A 21,489-nucleotide genomic window follows, 5' to 3' on the forward strand; every position below is an offset into this window, starting at 1 on the left:
AAAAACAAGTAAGCATAAAAGGGGCTTTTCTTACTTGTGTGTGTGCGCCAGGGCGCACATGTGGAGGTCAGAGAACAGCTGCGAGGCGCCTGTGCCCCACCTTCTCAGAGGCAGGCTCTCTTGCCGCTGTCAGTGACCTGCCAGACCACACATGACTATCAGACCAGCTGTCCTGTGAGTTCAGATTCTCCTGGCTCAGCCTCCATAGCTTAGGTACATTGGGGTAACAGGTGCATGCACTATTTTGCATCTGGTTTCCATTTATTTACTTAGTTGAGAGAGAGAGGCAGAAAGACAGAAAGAATGGCTGTGCCAGGGCCTCCAGCCACCGCAAAGTAACTCTAGACACATGCGCCACCTTGTGCATCTGGCTTATATGGGCCCTGGGAAATGGAACCTAGGTCCTTAGGCTTGGCATGCAGGTACCTTAACCATTAAGCCATCTCTCCAGCCCACTAATCCTGCCACTGCAAACAAACTCTGGGTGTATGTGCCACTTTGTGCACCTGGCTTTGTGTGGGTACTAGGGAATTAAGCCCAGGCCAGCAAGCTTTGCTGGCAAGTGCCTTCAACACCAGGTAAAGTAGATTGCTGAAGCAAATGACCAGCAACAGATCTTGACAAAATAAGTATATCATCAGGGCTGCAGAGATGGCTTAGCAGCTAAGGCACTTGCTTGCAAAGCCTAAGAACTCAGGTTCGATTCCCCAGTTCCTACATAAGCTAGATGCACAAGGTGGCACATGTGTCTGAAGTTCATTTGCAGTGGCTAGAAGCCCTGGTGTACCCATTCTATATATCGGCCTCTTTGTCTCTCAAGTAAGTAAAAATTAAATAAAAAGCCAAATGTATTATTAATAGTTTGGAACTTCACTTTTTCCCCCAGGAGGAGATGGAATAACGTAGCTGGGTGTAATAGCACACACTTGGAATCCCAGCACTCAGGAGGCTGAGACAGGAGAATCGACATGAGTTTGATGCCAGTTTGGACCACATAGTAAATTCAAGGATGGCCTGAACTACATGTCACAATTCAAGCCAACGTGGGCTACATAGAGCAAAAATAAATAATAAAAATTTAAATTATTTACTTGAGAGAAAGCGGCAGATGGAGAATGGGCATGCCAGAGCCTCCAGCCGTTGCAGACAAACCCCAGACTTGTGCCACCTCATGCAGCTAGCTTTACACGGGTACTGGGGAATCAAACCTGGGTCCTTTGGTACTTTAACCACTAAACCATCTCTCCAGCCCAAGAAAAATATTTTTAAAATATTTTTTGAAGGAAGGAAAGAAATACTCGTTATTTAAGTGTGTGTGGAGCCCTTGGAAAACATCTGACTCAAGTTAAGTTTGGTGGCACATAAGCCTCTAGTCCCAGTGCCTGGGAGGCAGAGGATGTAGTTTAAGGCCAACCTGGGTTATACAGTGAGACTGAGACTGAAAAAGTGTGTGGTGGCCCACAACTAATCCTAGCATGTGAAAGAAGAAGACCACCGAGTCAGAGGCCAGCCAGGGAGGAGTACGTGGTGAGACCATGTCTCAAAGCACCAAAACAAAACAAAAAACCACCTCAAACCAGCCAAATGACAGCTGTCTTGACTGAGCAAGCTCTAGTGAAGGGACACGCTGCCTCTCCTCCTGTGTCACTGATGGAGACATCCAAAATGGGGGTGGTTTCTTTGTCAAGCCCTCCTTATTCCTTAAAAAGAAAAAAGAAGCCGGGCATGGTGGCACACGCCTTTAATCCCAGCACTTGGGAGGCAGAGGTAGGAGGATCATGAGTTCAAGGCCACCCTGAGACTACATAGTGAATTCCAGGTCAGCCTGAGGTAGAGGAGACCCTACCTCGAAAAACTAAAGAAAAAATTTTTAAATTTATTTTTTCTTAAAATATATATTTTTTATTTATTTATTTGAGAGAAAGAGGCAGAGAGAGAATGGCCGTGGCAGGGCCTCCAGCTACTGCAAACAAACTCCAGATGCATGTGTCCCCTTGTGCATCTGGCTTACATGGGTCCTAGAGAATCGAACCCAGATCCTTTGGCTTTGCAGGCAAACACCTTAACTGCTAAACCATCTCTCCAGCCCTTTATTATTTCTTTATTAGAAAGAGAGAGAGAAAATGGGCACGCCAGGGCCTCTTAGCCATTCTAAACGAACTCCAGATGCATGTACTACCGTATGCATCTGGCTTACGTGGGACCTGGAGAATCAAACCTGGGTCCTTAGGCTTCACAGGCATGTGCCTTAACTGCTAAGCCGTATCTCCAGCACCCCCCCCCCGACTCTTTATTTGAGAGAGAGAGAGACAGATAGAGAAAATAGGTTCTCCAAGGCCTCTCTCCACTGCAATTGAACTCCAGACACATGTGCCATCTTGTACATCTGGCGTTACATGGTTACTGGGAAATAAAACTTGGGTCCTTAGGCTTTGTAGGCAGGCACCTTAACCACTAAGCCATCTCTCTAGGCCCCCCCCCTTTAAATATATTTATTTGAGAGAGAGGTAGACAGAGGATGGGTGCACCAGGGCCTCTTGCCAATGCAAACAAACTCCAGATATATGCACCAGTTTGTGTATCTGGCTTTACATGGGTACTGGGTAATCGAACCACTGGCCTTCAGGAAGTGCCATTAGCCACTGAGCCTTTTCTCCATAAGTATGCATATATATTTGAGAGATAGAATGGGCACACCAGGGCCTCTAGCCACTGCAAATGAACTCCAAACACATGCACCACCTTGTGCATCTGGCTTTATGTAGATTCTGGGGAAGCAAACATGGGTCCTTTGGCTTTGCCAGCAAGGGCCTTAACTGCTAATAAGCCATCTCTCCAGCCCGTGTTCCCCCCACCCAAGGTAGGGTTTCACTCCAGCCCATGCTGACCTGGAATTCACTATATAGTCTCTGGGTGGCCTCGAACTCATGACAGTAGTACCTCCACCTCCCAAGTATTGGGATTAAAGGTGTGCTCCAGCCCAGTTTTTAATCTCTTGTTTTGGGTCGGGAGTGCTGGCTGGGAGGGAAGAGCTGTTTTCTCCCAGCTCTGGCACAGAAGGACCTAGAAATTACCATAATAGAAGGCGTGGATTCTAAAATCTCAGACCTAGTCTGAGATTCCTTTCAGGGGGTCGTATCAAACAACCCTTCCAGCCTGCACTTGGGAAGATGAGGTTAGACCATCACTGTAAGTTAGAGGCCAGCTTGGGTTACAGTGAGACCCTACCTTGAAAACGACAACTAAAACCAACCCAACTCTTCAAAACCTCAAGTTTGCATAATAGGATATAACTTCCTAGGGTCAGTTGAAGTAGGTCTGGGCAGGGGCAAGTGGAAGAAAATGGCTGCCCCATCCCACTTTTTTTTTTTTTTTGGTTTTGTGAGATAGGGTCTCGCTGTAGCCCAAGCTAGCTCTAAGGTTGAATACAATCATTTTTTTAAAGTATTTTATTTTGATATTTTTTTATTAGAGGGGGAGAGAATGGGCACTGCCAGGGCTTCTAACCACTGTTAATGAACTCCAGACGCATGCGCCACCATGTGGGTTCTGGGGAATTGAACCTGGGTCATTGGACTTTGCAGGCAATCACCTTAACTGCTAAGCCATCTCTCCAGCCCCTATAATCATTTTCTTTTTAATGAGAAACAGAGAGAGAGAGGGAGAGAATTGGCACTCCAGAGCCTCCAGCCATTGTAGTCAAACTCTGGATGTGTGCGACTTTGTGCATGCATCACCTTGTGCGTCTGGATTACATGGGATCTGGGAAGTTGAGCGTGGGTCCTTAGGCTTAACTGCTAAGTCACCTCTCCAGCCCCACGCCCAGCAAGAATTTTGTATTTTGTCTCATGTATGTCAGGCTAGTCTCAAACTTGCTATTGCTATGTAGCCAAGGATGACCTTGAAGTTCTGATCCTCCTGCCTCCACCTCTGGAGCACTGATTACAGGTTGGCAACACCACTCCCCGTTTATATCTCATAAAGGATTGAACCCAGGGCTTGGTCCATGCTAGACAAGCACTCTACCAACTGAGCTACATCTCAAGCCCAGTTCTGAGGATTTCTTGAGTCTCCTCACACTTTCTCCATCCTAGAGACTTGTCCATGCTAGACATGTGCTTTCCCACTGAGTTACACCCCATAACTGTTATTTAAAAACAGAAATGGGAGGCTGGAGAGATGGCTTAGTGGTTAAGGTGCTTGCCTGCAAAACCTAAAGAGCCAGGTTCAATTCCCCAGTACCTCTGTAAGCCAAACACACAAGGTAGCGCAAGCATCGAGAGTTTGTTGCAGTGGCTGGAGGCCTTGGCATGACCATTCTCTCTGTTTCTTAAGATAAAATTAATTAATAAAAAAAAAATACGGAAGTGGGGCTAGAGAAATGCCTCAGAATTAAGGCACTTGCCTCCAGAGCCTAATGATTCGATTCCTCAGTACCCATGTAAAGCCAGATGCACAGGGTAACACATGCATCTGGAGTTTGTGTGCAGTGGCTAGAGGCCCTGGGATGCCCATTCTCATTCATATTCATTATTTCTCTCTCTCTCTCTACTTGCAAATAAGTAAATTACATAGTGAACTTTAGATCAGCCTGGGCAAGACCCTACCTAAAAAAGAGAGAGAGAGAGAAATCATTTAAAACATTTTAAAAACAGAAATGTCTGGCTGTGGATGTGGCTCAGTGGTACAGCATTTGCCTGGCATGTACAAGGCTCTGGCTTTGATCCCAGTACTGCTAAACAAATAAAAAGTATCACTGCAGTTTGGCTTTGGTTGTTTTGATTATGTTGTTTTTATTATTTACTTGGAAGGAAGGGAAGAAGGGAGAGAGAGAGACAGCGTATGTAAGAGAGAAAACATGGGTATGCCAAAAAATATAGGTAAGCCCTCTATTGCTGCAAATGAACTCCAGATGCATGTGCCACTTTGTGCGTCTGTCTTTACATTGCTTCTGGGAAATCAAACCTGGGCCATCAGGCTTTGCAAACAATTGCCTTGAACCACTGAGACTTTTCTATAGCCTTCTAATTATAGTCATTTAAAAAACTGCTGGGCTGACTCCCAAAGGCTCTGTGGCTCACCTGCACCCAGGAAGCTGCCCCTTCTCTGTGGTCATGATGGGCAGCAAGATGGCGTCCACCCGGTTCAGGTGGTAGAGCCACACGTTCCACTGACAAGGCTCCCTGACAGAAGAGACACTCCTAACCTTGGTGCCTCAGAAGCTACGAGATCAGCAGGGCTCCTGCCCCACTCTGTAAGTACACAACATTCTAAAGGAAGCAAAGCACCAGATTTACTGATGCATGTGTCTGCTGGGCCCTGCAAACACAACCACAACCTTACTTCAGAAATACAGAAGGAAACTCATCTCTCAACAAAAAATGGAATTTAGCCAACGTGGAGGTCTAGAATGATCACTGTGGTTGCTATTTTTCATCACGCAGAAGAATTATCTTTATAATAAAGGACTTCCAAAAACACAAGTGAAGAATTGTATATTAAGCAACCTTAACAAATAAATACTCTGCACAAAAAAGGGAAATATAGAAACTTTAACTGGATACTTGTATCACCTGATTTATGTAACTTGATTGGCTTCTCCACAAGCCCACCTCATATACTTTGTACTGATTAAAGTCTGCATTTTTTTTTTCTGGAGCGATGGCTTAGCAGTTTAGGTGCTTGTCTACAAAGCCAAAGGATTCAGGTTTGATTCTCCAGGACCCACATAAGCCAGATGCAAAAGGCGCTTGCATCTGGAGTTTGTTTGCAACAGCTGAAGGCCTTAAAGTGCTCATTCTCTCTCATTCTCTCTGTCTCTCCCTCTATCAAATAAATTTAATTCTTTATAATAATAATAATTATTATTATTATTATTGGTTTTCCAAGGTAGGGTTTCACTCTAGCTCAGGCTCTCCTGGAATTTATTATGTAGTCTCAGGGTAGCCTCAAACTCACAGTGATCCTCCTACCTCTGCCTCCTGAGTGCTGAGATTAAAGGCGTTGCCACCACGCCTGGCTCAAAAAAAAATTTTTTTTAAAATTTTTTATTTTATTTTATTTATTTGAGAGCAACAGACACAGAGAGAAAGACAGATAGAAGGAGAGAGAGAGAATGGGCGCTCCAGGGCTTCCAGCCTCTGCAAACGAACTCCAGACGCGTATGCCTCCTTGTGCATCTGGCTAACGTGGGACCTGGGGAACCGAGCCTCGAACCGGGGTCCTTAGGCTTCACAGGCAAGCGCTTAACTGCTAAGCCATCTCTCCAGCCCTCAAAAAAAATTTTTTTTAATTTAATTTATTAGTTTTCTTTTCAGCAAATACAGGCAGTTTGGTACCATTATTTAGGCTCATCTGTGATCTACCCCCTCCCATTAGACCCTCCTTGTTAATGAAAATGGGTAGTGCATTGTGGAGTTAGCCCCCAGTTATTTTTTAATTGGCAGTGATGGTATTTGCCTGTGAAGCCTAAGGACCCATGTTCTATTCTCAAGGTCCCACGCAAGCCAGACACACAAGGTGACACAAGTGCGCAAGGTCACGCATGTGCATAAAATGGCACACGTGTGTGGAGTTTGATTGCAGTGGCTGTGGACCCTGGTGCACCAATTCTCCCTCTCTCATTAAAAAAAAAAAAAAAATTGCTGCTGGGTATGGTGGCACACACCTTTAATCCCAGCAGTTGTGAGGCAGAGGCTAGAGTGAGACTCTACCTTGAACCCCCCCAAAAAAATGTTTCAGGGAAGGTCTGGAATGTAGCAGTTGGTTGCATGCAGCCCTAGCCTTGGGTTCTATCCCCAGCATAAACCAGATGTGATGATGCTTACTGGGCTTCTTGAATGCTCTATAGCAAGTTCAAGGCCAGCCTAGTACTTATAGACCAGTTCTTGGATACCCTGTAGCAAGTTTGAGGCCAGCCTGGTACTCTATATCTTAGTTCTTGGATACTCTATAGCAAGCTTGAGGCCACTTCGGCTCCAAAGGGAAAAAAACAAAAAGTTTTAGGAATACTTGCCCAGCATGCACGATACATTGGGTTCAATCCCTGGCAACACACACACACACACACACACACACACACACACACACACACACACACACGGCTGTAGGACATAGGAGTGAGTATACTACCCATGGTGGAGTGTTCACTCAGCGTACACAAGGCCCTGGTTCAGTCCCCAGCGTCACAGAAAACAACATTGATTCCAGTAGAACTTTCTCACCTCCCTCTGAAGGCGAGCTGAAGGAAACCACAGACGCTAGCTGCAGCAGGACAGGATGTATTTATTCAGTGAACCTTGGGGCGATGGTGTGTGTCAGCCACTTAATTTGGGGAATGTGTGAGCAGGCCTGTGCCTGTGCATGTAAGGATTGCACTTGCCAGGAGAGGGCGCTACATGCCTATCTATCCCCCTTTCCCTCCCATTGCCTTTTTTCCTCCCTCTTTCTTCCCCTTCTTCATTTCCTCTCCTTCCCTCCCTCCCTCCCTTTCTTATTAAATCCCAGGCTCTATTCATTTTGTTTTGTTTTGCTTTGCTTTGAGGCAGCGAGTTGCTGTGTACCTCTGACTGGCCTGGGACTCACTCTCTATGAAGTCCAGGCTGGGTTGAGCCCTGGGCCGGGCTTAGTTTAGCCTCTGCTTCGTAGGCGTGGGGATTACAAGCGAGAACCGACGCCCTGCGCTTTGTATTCCATACCTGATTAGTTTTCCACTTGTATACTTCTCATGGCGCAGGATGTGCTCAGCAATGCCACGCTGTCTTAACCTACCTAGACTTTTGAGGGGACCTTTAAAAACACTGGAGTTTGGCCCCGGAGAGATGGCTGAGCGGTTGGGGCACTTGCCTGCAAAGCCCAAGGACAGGGGTCCAGTTCCCCAGTATCCACTTAAAGCCAGATGCCGAAAGCGGTGCACGCATCCGGAGTTCTTTGGCAGTGGCTAGAGGCCCTGGTGTGCCCATTCTCTCAGTCTGTCTTCTCTCTCTTTGCTTGCAAGTAATTTTTAAAAATTAATTTTTTTTGTTGTTGTTTCGAGGTACGGTCTCGCTCTAGCCCAGGCTGACCTGGAATTCGCTATGCAGTCTCAGGCTGGCCTCGAACTCACAGCGATCCTCCTACCTCTGTCTCCCGAATGCTGAGATTAAAGGCATCTGCCACCACGCCGGGCGCAAAAAAAAAAAAAAAAATTTAAAACAAACAAATAAACACTGGAGTTTACATAGTCTTCCTTATTTGCTCAAAGATAAAGCAGTAGATTGCAGATAAAGCAAAATTGTTAAAACTTATTTTGCATGACTAATACAACTTAACTAAATAAATTCATATATCTGATATTGTATATGTTCATTAAAATTTTATTTAGCCAGGCTAAATTTTGTTTAGTGGTGGTGCACGCCTTTAATCTCAGCACTCAGGAGGCAGAAGTAGGAGTATTGCTGTGAGTTCGAGGCCACCCTGAGACTACAGAGTGAATTCCAGGTTAGGCTGGGCTAGAGTGAGACCCTACCCTGAAAAAACAAACAAAAAAATTATTTATTTATTGTTGGGGGCAGGGGGCACATGTGTGTTATACATACGCCACTTTGCATCTGGCCTTACATGGATGCCAGGGAATTGGATGCTGGCTGGGAGATTTTGCAAGCAAGTGCCTTTAGCTGCTGAGCCATTTCCCCAGTCCCTGATCATATATACATGCCTATAAACACACACACACACACACACACACACACACACTATATATATATATGTACATATATATATATACACACATATTGACATTACTAGAAAAGAACGAATATTGACTACAACATTAGAACAAAAAGACAAAAAGAAATTAAGTTTCAAGTAACTGATCAAGAATTTTTAAAAAATATTTTATTTATTTATTTTGAGAGAGATAGAGGCAGAGAAAGAGAAAAAAAAGAGAGAGAAAGGGCACGCCAGGGCTTCCAGCCACTGTAAACAAACTTCAGACACATGTTCCACCTCGTGTATCTGGTTTATGTGGGTACTGGAAATCAAACAAAGGTCCTCTGGCTTTGAAGGCAAAAGCCTTAACAGCAAGCTATCTCTCCAACCCCTGATCAAGAATTATTAATTTTTGTTTGTTTGTTTGTTGAGGTAAGTTCTTACTCTAGCCCAGTCTGACCTGGAATTCACTATGTTGTCTCAGAATGGCCTTGAATTCACATCAGTCCTCCTACCTCTGCTTCCTGAGTTCTGGGATTAAAGGCATGCATGCAACACCACTCCTGGCTTTAATTTTTTTTTTTTTTTTTTTAGAGGGAGAGAGATCTGGTGTGCCAGGGCCTTAGCCACTACAATCAAACTCCAGATGTTTGTGCATGTGTGACCTTGTGCTTGCCTCACCTTTGTGTATCTGGCTTACATGGGATCTGGAGAGCCGAACATGGGTCCATAGGCTTCACAGGTAAGTGCCTTAACTGCTAAGCCATCTCTCTAGCCCTGACCAAGATTTTTGTTTGTTTGTTTTTCGAGGTAGGATCTCACTCTAGCCCAGGCTGACCTGGAATTCACTATGTAGTCTCAGGCTGGCCTCGAACTCACGGTGATCCTCCTACCTCTACCTCCCAAATGCTGGGATTAAAGGTTGACCAAGAATTTTTAAGAGAGCTGAGAGCCGGCTCAGTGGGTAAAATGCTTGCTGCCTAAGTGCGAAAACCTGAAATCAGATTCCCCAGGCCCCATGTAACAAATGCTGGCCATGGTGGTATGCATTCCAGCAGGAGAGACAGAAGAAGAGATTCCTTGGAGATGACTGGATAGCTAGTCTAACAGAATCCTTGACCACCTGGTTCAATGACAGAACTGTCTCAAAAAATAAGGTAGATGGGCTGGGAAGATGGCTCAGCACTTAAGGCACTTGCTTGTAAAGCCTAACAACCTGGGTTTGATTCCCCAGTACCTACGTAAAGCCAAATGCACAAAGTGGTGCATGCATCTGGATTTCATTTTCAATGGCTGCAGGCCCTGGTGCACCCATTCACCCCTCTACCATCTCTCTCTCCTTGAAAATAAATAAATAAAATATTGAAAAATATAAGATAATGAACCAGGCATGGTGGCACATGCCTTTAATCCCAGCGCTCGAGAGGCAGAGGTAGGAGGATCACTGTGAGTTCGAGGCCACCCTGAGACTACATAGTGAATTTCAGGTCATCCTGGGCTAGAGTGAGACCCTACCTCAAGAAACAAACAAAAAAATATAATGACTGAGGAAGACACTAGATGTCAACCTCTGGCCTTCACATTTACACACATACAAACAGACATGTACAAGCATACAAAAACAAACAAGAAGAATGGAGGCGTCCTGTGTTGATTCAGGGGATTCCAGTGGGCTCTTCCAGCCCGGGATGTTTGCATGAGAAACTGTTGGAATGTCTAAGGGAGATTTCTCATGCAGAACAAGTTCATTTCATTACAGAAATCACAACCTTACATTGATTTTGTGGCTTTTAATGAAGCCATTCTCTTTTGTTTTGAAGCAGGGTCACACACAGCCCGGGCTGGCCTCAAACTGTGTGATTGAGGAGGATGGTCTTGAATTTCTGCTTCCAGTTTCTCGGGGCTGGGAATGGGTGTGTACCAGCACACTTGGTCTCTGTGGTGCCAGGGGTGGAACCCAGAGCCTTGTGAACACTGGCCAACCCCTCTACTAAGTGAGCTACTTTTCAGCCCATAATGAAATATTCTCATTTAAATCTTTTTTAAAAAGTTGTTTATTTTTATTCATTTGAAAGTGACAGACAGAGGGAGAAAGAGGCAGAGAGAGAGAGACAGAGAGATAATAGGCGTGCCAGGGCCTCCAGCCACTGCAAACGAACTCCAGACGCGTGCGCCCCCTTGTGCATCTGGCTAACGTGGGTCCTGGGGAATCGAGCCTCGAACTGGAGTCCTTAGGCTTCAAAGGCAAGCACTTAACTGCTAAGCCATCCCTCCAGCCCAGATATTCTCATTTGAAAAATTTTATTGTTATTTTATTATTTTTTTAATTATTAGCTGTTTTTTTTTTTTTTTTTTTTTTTTTTTTTTTAGTTATTAGCTTTTTGAGGTAGGGTTTCACTCTAGCTCAGGCTGACCTGGAATTCACTAGGTAGTCTCAGGTTAGCCTTGAACTGACGGCTATCCTCCTGCCTCTGCCTCCTGAGTGTGGGATCAAAGGCATGTGCCACCACTCCCGGCCCCTGTGGTTTTCACATAGGCACTGCATATCCAAACTCGGGTCCTCATGTCCATGTGGAATCACTTTGCCCATCCACTGAGTCTTGTCCCTAGCCCTGAAATAATTTTTTTTTTTTTTTTTTAGGTAGGGTTTCACTCTAGCCCAGGCTGACCTGGAATTCACTATGTAGTCTCAGAGTGGCCTTGAACTCATGGAGATCTTCCTACCTCTGCCTCTCGAGTGCTGGAATTAAATGCATGCGCCACCATCCTTGGCTTTGAAATTTTCTTTTTTTTTTTTTTTTTTGGTTTTTCAAGGTAGGGTCTCACTCTGGCCCAGGCTGACCTGGAATTCCCTATGGAGTCTCAGGCTGGCCTCGAACTCACGGCGATCCTCCTACCTCTGGCTCCCGAGTGCTGGGATTAAAGGCGTGCACCACCACGCACAGCTTGAAATATTCTTAAACTGTAGGAATCTATTAAAATATTGCAAAATGTCCAAACACCAATGAATTATTGTTCTTCCTCATGCATTTTTGTAGGAGGTCTATCACAAAAATGCTTTTAATGAAAAAAAGTTGAGATAATAGAATATATAAAAATAGCTTGCAAGCTATTTAATGTCTGAGAAATGTTTTGAGTACCACTTAGCACTTGTTAAAATAAAGCAGAGTCTGGAATAAACTCCAGACTTTTTCTTTGTTAAATATTTCTGTTTTAGTCTGTTGCAGAAAAATTACCATGATATTTACTTCCTGTCTTCTGCTTGGATTCAACTTTAATATTCAAAGCTCCTGTGATATGTTTTTCAGGATCACACAAGCTAACATGAATTTCCTATCAAACTCAGTTTTTATTACAAAGGTTCTATCTCTAGGGATTTTTTTTTTTTTTTTTGCATGTGTGTATATAACCACATACATGCATGCCAGGGTCTCTTGCTGCTGCAAATGAACAACCATCTGGCTTTATGTGAGTGGCTAGAAAAGTGAACCTGAGTGACAGGATTTGCAAGCATCATTTACCACTGAGCCATCTCCCCAGCCCCTTGTTTTGTTTATTGAAACAGTCTTCCGTTCCTATGGCCTCACACTCACTATATGGCTGAAGATGACCTTGATCTCCTGACCCGCCTGCCTCCACCTCCTGCATGCTGGGATTACACTCACCCTCCATTATGCTTTGTTTAATTTTAAGGTTTTGATTTTTTTTTCAAGGTAGGGTCTCACTCCAGCCCAGGCTGACCTGGAATTCACTATGTAGTCTCAGGATGGCCTTGAACTCATTATGATCATCCTACCTCTGCCTCAAGAGTGCTGGAATTAAAGGCATGTGCCACCATGCCTGGCTCTGATTTTTTTAAAAAAATATTTTATTTATTTATTCATTCAAGAGAGAGAAAAAGGGCTGAGGAGATGGCTTAGTGGTTAAGCGTTTGCCTGTGAAGCCTAAAGACCCTGGTTCGAGGCTGGATTCCCCAGGACTCATGTTAGCCAGATGCACAAGGGGCACATGCGCCTGGAGTTCATTTGCAGTGGCTGGAGGCCATGGTGCACCCATTCTCTCTGTCTCTCTGTCTGTCTCTCTCTCTCAGTCTGCCTCTCTCTCTCAAATAAATAAAAAACAAATAAAAATATTTAGAAAGAGAGAGAGAGAGAGAAAAAAAAAGAAAGAAAGAGGCAGATTGAAAGAGAATGGGCGAGTAGGGTGTGGTGGTGCACGCCTTTAATCCCAGCACCCGGGAGGCAGAGGTAGGAGGATCGCCATGAGTTTGAGGCCACCCTGAGACTCCATAGTGAATTCCAGGTCAGCCTGGGCTAGAGTGTAACCCTACCTCAAAAAAAAAAAAAAAAAAGGAGAGAGAGAGAGAGAGAGAGAGAGAGAGAGAGAATGGGCACGCCAGGGCCTCTAGTCACTGCAAAAGAACTCCAGTCTCATGCACCCCTTTGTCCATCTGGCTTACATGGGTCCTTAGGCTTCTCAGGCAAACACTTTGAAATGGCATCACAGCTTTTTTTGAGGTAGGGTCTTACTCACTCCACCCCAGGCGAACTCAAAACTCATTATGCAGTCCCAGGCTGACCTCAAACTCACAGCCATCTTCCTACCTCTGCCTCCTGGGTGCTAAGCTTAAAGGTGTATACAACCAGGGCTAGAGAGATGGCTTAGTGGTTAAGCACTTGCCTGTGAAGCCTAAGGTCGCCGGTTCAAGGCTCGATTACCCAGGACCCATGTACGCCAGATGCACAAGGGGGTGCACGCGTCTGGAGTTCGTTTGCAGTGGCTGGAGGCCCTGGTACACCCATTGTCTCTCTCTCTCTCTCTCTCTCTCTCTCTCTCTCACAATGTATTCTCAGGGTGGCCTTGAACTCATGGAGATCCTCCTTCCTCTGCCTTCTGAGTTCAGGGATTAAAGGTGTGCACCACCATGCCCAGCTCTGTGCTTGCAGAGCCTGCTTATGAAGCCCAGACTAGCTCAGAACTCCAGTTCCTCCTGCTTTACCCTTGAGTACTGGAATAACAGGTGAGTGTAAGATGCCTTTCCTTTGTTCCCTCCGACCCTTCCTTCTTTCTTTCCTTTCCTTTCCTTCCTTCCATTTCCCCCTCCCCAGGTCCTTGTGTAGTGAGGCAGGTGCTCTACCCCTGAGCCATGCCCCCAACCCCTCACTGGGGGATTCTAGGCAGGAGCTCTACCACTGAGCCACACCCCAGCCCCTCACTGGGAGATTCTAGGCAGGAACTCTACCGCTGAGCCACACCCCAGCCCCTCACTGGGAGATTCTAGGCAGGAACTCTACCGCTGAGCCACACCCCCAGCCCCTCACTGGGGGATTCTAGACAGGAACTCTACCGCTGAGCCACGCCCCCAGCCCCTCACTGGGGGATTCTAGACAGGAGCTCTACCCCTGAGCCAGACCCCAGCCCCTCACTGGGGGATTCTAGGCAGGAGCTCTACCCCTGAGCCAGACCCCAGCCCCTCACTGGGGGATTCTAGGCAGGAGCTCTACCACTGAGCCACACCCCAGCCCATGAAGCATCATGTTTTCTGTTCTACTGCAGCTCAAGCATTCAATTTCCAGTTGGAGGCCCTGCTACCCTCAGCGCACTCCAGAGGAAATGCACACTCACGTTTAAAACTTGACCTTGGCTTTGGTTCTGGGACAGTTCATCAAACTTGGGCTGATTCATGAGAACATCCTGTACTGTCCACCCCCTCCCCCAGCCACTGGGGGCCTCAACATGCGAGAGAGAGTGGATGAGAGCCAGGACCAGGGAGGCAGGGCTTGAGAAGCCTCCATCCCCCTGGAGCTGTGGTTTCTTGAGGCGCCCTTAAGTGCCTTCCAGCTTCAGGGTGCACTTGGCCTCCTTCTCTTTGCTCTCAATATTACCTCTTTTCCCCAAAAATAGGATTTGGATCTTATCCCCCATGTGACATAATGCATCTTACAGTCAGAGGCAGGAAGTGAATGTTTTCCGGACAGGCTTTCGAAGTCCCCCTGGAGATGGGCTAGGAAGGCTTCAAGCTGTAGAACACCAGGGAGCGTATTAGAAGTTGATTTTCATCAGGCCAAAAGCACAGGGAAGACACTTCAGTTAGTGAAACACTTGTCTCTCACCATGACATGAGTTCAGTTTCCGAAGGCCATGCAGAATGCTCAGCAAGCACCTGTGAGTCCACCACTGGGGAGTCGGAGACAGGAGGATCCCCAGGGGCCACTCTTCAGCCAGCCTATCCTAACTGGTGAGCTCCAGGCGGAGGAGAGACCCCCATCTCTTAAAGAGATGGACAGTGTTGGGTGTGGTGACACATGTCTTTAATCCCAGTTTGCACTGTTATTTTTCTTTCTTTGTTTTGAGACGTCATGTAGCCCTGTGCTGGCTGCAAACTCACTATATAGCTTTTTAAATTTTTTGGTTTTATTTTTGTGTTTTGGGTTTTCAAGGTAGGGTGTCACTGTAGCCCAGGCTGACCTGGAGTTCATTATGGAGTCTCCGGGTGGCCTCGAACTCATGGCGGCCCTCCCACCCCTCCCTCCCAAGTGCTGGGATAAAAGGCATGTGCCACCATGCCCAGCCAAACTCACTATATAGCCAAGATTGGCTTTGAACTTTTGATCCTTCTGCTTCTATCTCCCAAGTGATGGACTTTACCGGCTTACACCAGCATGCGTGCCTCCTCTTTTTTTTTGAAATTGGTGATGTTTTATTTATGTTAAAAATTATCTGAGGGCTGGAGAGATGGCTCAGCAGTTAACGGAGCTTGTTTACAAAGCCTGACATCTTGGGCTCGATTCCCCAGTATCCATATAAAAAGCCAGATCCGGGCTGGAGAGATGGCTTAGTGGTTCAGCCCTTGCCTATGGACCCGGTTCGAGGCTTGATTCCCAGGACTCACGTTAGCCAGATGCACAATGGGGCGATGCGTCTGGAGTTCATTTGCAGAGGCTGGAGGCCCTGGCATGCCCATTCTCTCTCTCTCTCTCTCTGCCTCTTTCTCTTTGTCTGTCATTCTCAAATAAATAAACAAAAATAAATTTAAAAAAAAAGCTAGATACATAAGGTGGCACATTGTGTCTGGAGTTCGTATGCAGTGGCAAGAGGCCCTGGCATGTTCATTTTCTCTCTATCTGCCTGTTTCTGTCTCTTGTTCTCAAATAATATATAAAGATATTAAAAACATATATATGTAGCTGGGCGTGGTGGTGCATGCCTCTAATCCCAGCACTCAGAAGGCAGAGATAGGAGGAACGCTGTGAGTTCAAGGCCATCCTGAGACTATGTAGTGAATTTCAGGTCAGCCTGGGCTAGAGCGAGACCCTACCTTGAGAAACAAAACCAAACAAAGTTATCTGAAAGCCAGGTGTGGTGGTACACACATTTGATCCCAGCACTCAGGAGGCCAAGGTAGAAGGATAGCTGTGAGTTTGAGGCCAGCCTGGGACTACAGAGTTCCAGGTGAGCCTGGGTTAGAGTGAGACCCTACATTGACCAAACAAACAAACACACAAAATTATCTAACGAGTGTTGAGGGCATTACTCAGTGTTGGTGCACTTGCCTGGCATGTGTGCATCCCTAGGTTCCATCTCAGCATCCAGCCACTGGGCATCTATGTGCCAGGTCCCCAGGGCATAGAGCCACCGTGGTTAGATGATTGTGGAGATGGAGGCGGACAAGTCCCAAGATCTGAGTTCTGAGTTCTGCAAGCTGGAGATCCAGGAGAATCAGTAGTTTGGGTTCAGCAAACTTGCAAGTAAGGAGGCGTGCTTTCGGAGGGCTCTACCGCCGGAGCAGTGAAGGTTGGGGCGGGCGGGGGGAGGTGCGGGGGGCAGCACTCCTGGCAACCAGGAAGCAGGGAGAATTCCTAGCTGCTTCCTGGTGCGTGTGCATGTGGTGCATGTGTAGTATGTATGTGTGGGGGAGTTTGTATGCGTGTTGTTGTATGTCCACATGTTTACATGTGTTTGTGGAGGCAGGAGGTTGACATTGAGGGTCTTTCGCAGTTATCACACATTATTCCTTTTTTCTTTCTTTTAATTTACTTGTATGGGTGTGTCTGTGCATCAGTGTGCCAGGTTCTCTTGCTGCTACACTCGAATGCCTGTCAGCTCCATGTGAGTGGTTAGGGAATTGAACCCAGGCAGGCAGGCTTTGCCAGCAAGTGCCTTTAACTGCTGAGCCGTCTCCGCACGCCCCACTTCACCTTATTCTTTGAGACAGGCTCTCTCAGAAAACCTAGAACTCACTGATTCGGCTAGACTAGTTAGCCAGTGAGCCCCAGATATTCCCTGTTTCTTCCTCCCAGGTATATTACCACTATACCCTGCATTTTATTTTATTTTATTCTTGTTTATTTTTACTTATTTGAGAGTGACAGAGAGAGAGACAGAGGCAGATAGAGAGAGATTGGGCGTGCCAGGGCCTCCAGCCACTGCAAACCAAGCTCCAGACGCGTGCGCCCCCTTGTGCATCTGCCTAACGTGGGTCCTGGAGAATCGAGCCTCGAACCGGGGTCCTCAGGCTTCACAGGCAAGCGCTTAACTGCTAAGCCATCTCTCCAGCCCTATACCCTGCATTTTATGTGGCTACTGGGAATCTGAATTCAGGTCCTCATGTTTGCAAGGCAAACACTTTTTACCCACTGAGTCATCTCCTCAGCCTGTTTTTTTTTTTTTTTTTTTTGATCAAGCCTAACAGACAGCCACTATTTTTTATTATGCAAGAATGACAGGGAGAATTGGCATGCCAGGGCCTCCAGCCACTGTAATCAAACTCCAGATGTGTGCGCCCCCTTGTGGGCACGTGTGACCTTGCGTTCCTGCGTCACTGTGCATCTGGCTTATGTGGAACCTGGAGAGTCGAACATGAATCCTTAGGCTTTCCAGGCAAGCACCTTAACCGCTGAGCCATCTCTCCAGCCTCCAGCCTCTGTTCTTATTTGTTTATTTTTGAGTTAGGATCTTCCTGTGTAGCCTAGGTTGGCCTTGAACTCACTATGTAGTCCAGGTTGGCCTTGACCCCGTATTGGTCTTCTTGCCTCAGCCTAACAGTAGATGGATAACAAGTTATGCGATACCATGCCTGGCTCCCTTCTGAAATGTGCAAAAGGCTAGGATGCTCAGAGTGGTGCCACACACCTGTATCCCAATACTAGGAGGCAGAGGTAAGAGAGTTGAGAGGTCAAGTCCAGCCTGGGCTACGCAGCAAGATCCTACTCCAATGTTAAAAAAAAAAAAAAAAGCTGGAAGGATAATTTAGTGTTTAAGGCGTTTGCCTGCAAAGCCAAAGGACCCAGGTTCAATTCCCCAGGACCCACATTAGCCAGATGCACAAGGGGGCACAAGTGTCTGGAGTTCATTTGCAGTGGCTGAAAGCCCTGGTGTACACATTCTCTCTCTCTCTCTGTCTCTCTCCCTCTTTCTCTGTCATAAATAAATAAATGAAAAGGTGGCACACACCTTTAATCCCAGCATTCAGGAAGCAGAGGTAGGCAGAGTGAGTTCGAGGCCACCTGAGGATACATAGTTAATTCCAGGTCAGCCTTGACTTGAGTGAGACCCTACCTTGAAAAACAAAAAAAGAAAAAGAAAAAGAAAAAGAAAGAAGAAGAAGTTAGCATGGCTCGATTTGGATGCTCTTGGGTGTGTCTGCCTCATCAACAAAGTCATAGCAAATATTAGCTGTGGTATTTCCCTCCCACTTCGGCGCTGTCCTGGGCTCTGCGGGGCTCCTGTAAACAATAAGGTCTCGGTGGAGAAGTTGTTTGTTCCCTTCTAGTAATCACTGCAGAAACCAGGCACGGTGGCTTAGCCCTAAACTCTGCACTCAGCAGGCGAAAGGCAGGGGCATCAGCGGGAGGCTCAGGCCAGCCTGGACTACATAGTGAGTTCCAGGGAAGACTGGGTAACAGAGTGAGACCCTAAGTCAAAACTAAAAGAAAAAGAAAAAGAAAAGCCGGGCGTGGTGATGCATGTCTTTAATCCAAGCACTCGGGAGGCAGAAGTAGGAGGATCACCATAAGTTCAAGGCCACCCTGAGACTACATAGTGAATTCCAGGTCAGCCTGGGCTAGAGTGAGACCCTACCTCAAAAAAAAAAAAAATAAATAAATAAATAAAAATAAAATTAAAAAAATAAAAAAATAAACCAAGCAGGCAACAGCCTTTGGCTGGCTGACTTCCCGTGTGAATGGGAATCATACAGCCAACCCAATCAGGCACGTCAGGTCTCGGCATATCCTGTGGTAATAATTTTGGTTTTCCAAGGAATGCCTTTACTTCATTGAGACAGCTTGCCAGGCTTTAAAGATAAACAGATGAAGGAGACAGGAGTCCATCCCAAGCAACTGCAGGCTGGAGAGGAAACCGGTCATTAACACACAGCTGTGTGGAAGTGCTCAGGGCTGGGAGCCTTCCAGAAGGTGCTGGAAGTGGCTGTCAGACACCTGCTAACTGTTATTCCAGCTGCTTGAACATATCCATGTATGACAGCAGCCCCATTTCAGCCCTGGAGAGTTGGGTTCATAGGCTGTTTTTCATTTTTGGTATTGGATATGGAACCCAGGGCTTCATGTATGCCAGGCAAGCACTTTTGTGCTGAGTTTTGTCTCCAGACTTTTTATTTTTTAGTTTAATTTAATTAAATTTTTTTTTCAAATTTTTATTAACAACTTCCATGATTATAAAAGATATCCCATAGTAACACCTTCCCTCCCCCGACTTTCCCCTTTGAAATTCCATTCTCCATCATATCCCATCCCCATTTCAATCAGTCTCTCTTTTATTTTGATGTCATGATCTTTTCCTCCTCTTATGATGGTCTTGTGTAGGTAGTGTCAGGCACTATGAGGTCATGGATATCCAGGCCATTTTGTGTCTGGGGGGAGCACATTGTAAGGAGTCCTACCCTTCCTTTGGCTCTTACATTCTTTCTGCCACGTCTTTTGCATTAGACCCTAAGCCTTGGAAGGTGTGATAGAGATATTACAGTACTGAGCACTCCGGTCGCTTCTTCCCAGCACCATGATGCCTTCTGAGTCATCCCAAGGTCACTGCCATCTGAAAAGAGAAGACTCTCTACCAAAAGTGAGAGTAGCATTAATATAAGGGTATGAACGCTAAGAGAAGTGCTTACTGGGCAGTCTAATAAGCATAGTATATACAATTAGCCAGACAGCAGCAGACGTTACACCCCTAGGGCTTGTGACTACCCATTTTAAGTTTTCAGTAGTATCAGTGTGGTGGTTTGATTCAGGTGTCCCCCATAAACTTAGGTGTTCTGAATGCTAGGTTCCCAGCTGATGGAGATTTGGGAATTAATGCCTCCTGGAGGGAGTGTATTGTTGGGGGCAGGCTTATGGTCTTTATAGCCAGTTTCCCCATGCCAGTGTTTGGCACACCCTCCTGTTGCTGTGGTCCACCTTCTGTTGGCCAGGGGGTGATGTCCACCCTCTGCTCATGCCATCGTTTTCCCCTGCCATCGTGGAGCTTCCCCTTGAGCCTGTAAGCCAAAATAAAACTCTTTTTCGCAGAAGCTGCTCTTGGTTGGGTGATTTCTACCAGCAATGCGAACCTGACTGCAACAATCAGGGATGTGTTCCCTCCCATGGAGCAGGCCTCCAGTCCAATTAGAGGGCAGGTGGTTTCCACCATGACACATGTGCCACTATTGCACCTGTTGGCTCGTTTGGCCTGACTGGCCAAATATAAGGCTTGCAATGTCCACTATTGAGTATCTTCCCTGGTGATTTCTCTTTCTCCCATTGAACTGCATGCAGAATGGCTTCTTCCAGCTTTCTGTCAGTTGGTCTACATGGAGGAGGTTATCAGCTCAGTTCCAGCAGGATTTCTCAGTGGCCTTGCAGCCCAAATATGTGGAGTCTCTAGCAATAAAGGTCATTTTTTTTTGTAATGTTTATTTATTTATGAGAGAGAAAGAGGCAGATAGAGAGAGAAATAATGGGTGCGCCAGGTCTTCCAGCCACTGCAAACAAACTCCAGATGCATGTGCCACCTTGTGCATCTGGCTTACATAGGTCCTGGGGAATTGAGCTTCAAACAGGGGTCCTTAGGCTTTACAGGCAGGCACTTGACTGCTAAGTCACCTCTCCAGCCCCTAGTCCCCCACTCCTCCAACACCCTCCCTTTTTTTTTCAAGGTAGAGTTTCACTCTAGCCCAGGCTGACTTGGAATTCACTATGGAGTCTTAGAGAAAGAATGGGTGCTCCAGGGCCTTGAGCCATTGCAAATGAAATCCAGACACATGTGCCACTTTGTGCATCTGGCTTACCTGGGTCCTGGGGGCTTGAACCTGGGTCCCTGGGCTTTGCAAGCAAACACCTTACCCTAAGCCATCTCTTCAGCACCCCCAGCTGTAGTTTTAATTTTTTTATTTGAGATAGGGTCTTCCTAAGTTATTTAAGGTGGGTCTTGAACTTACTCAGTAGCCCAGGCTGAACTTGAATTCATGACCCCTCCTGCCTCAGCCTCCTATGTTGTTGGGATTTATAAGGCTGCACCACCATGCCTGGCTCCACAAAAGTTTGCTAAGCACCTACTGTATGCCCGAAGCTATATGTCCTGCATTAGCACCTTAGGTTTGCAAAAGAAACATCCAAGATCCAACTGTTAGAATGGAAAGGTGGCCAGGCAACTTGGGACCCTTGAATCCCTTGCACACACACACACACGCATCAAATCCAGTATATGCAATCATGCATTGCCCTCTACCCGGTAGGCAGCACACTGTGTGTGGGCAGCAGAAAGACTACCTCAAGATACTATCACCTGGCTTGACTGGTAGCCACT

The 21,489-nt window shown here is 46.3% G+C and overlaps 1 pseudogene; it reads left to right on the forward strand.

Annotated features, from left to right (window-relative positions):
• Positions 1-5,114: 5,114 nt before the first annotated feature.
• LOC101597434 lies at positions 5,115-5,414 on the forward strand (annotated as a pseudogene).
• The last annotated feature ends 16,075 nt before the right edge of the window (positions 5,415-21,489 follow it).

Source organism: Jaculus jaculus, chromosome 2 (assembly GCF_020740685.1).
Source record: "Jaculus jaculus isolate mJacJac1 chromosome 2, mJacJac1.mat.Y.cur, whole genome shotgun sequence".
Lineage (NCBI taxonomy): Eukaryota > Metazoa > Chordata > Mammalia > Rodentia > Dipodidae > Jaculus > Jaculus jaculus.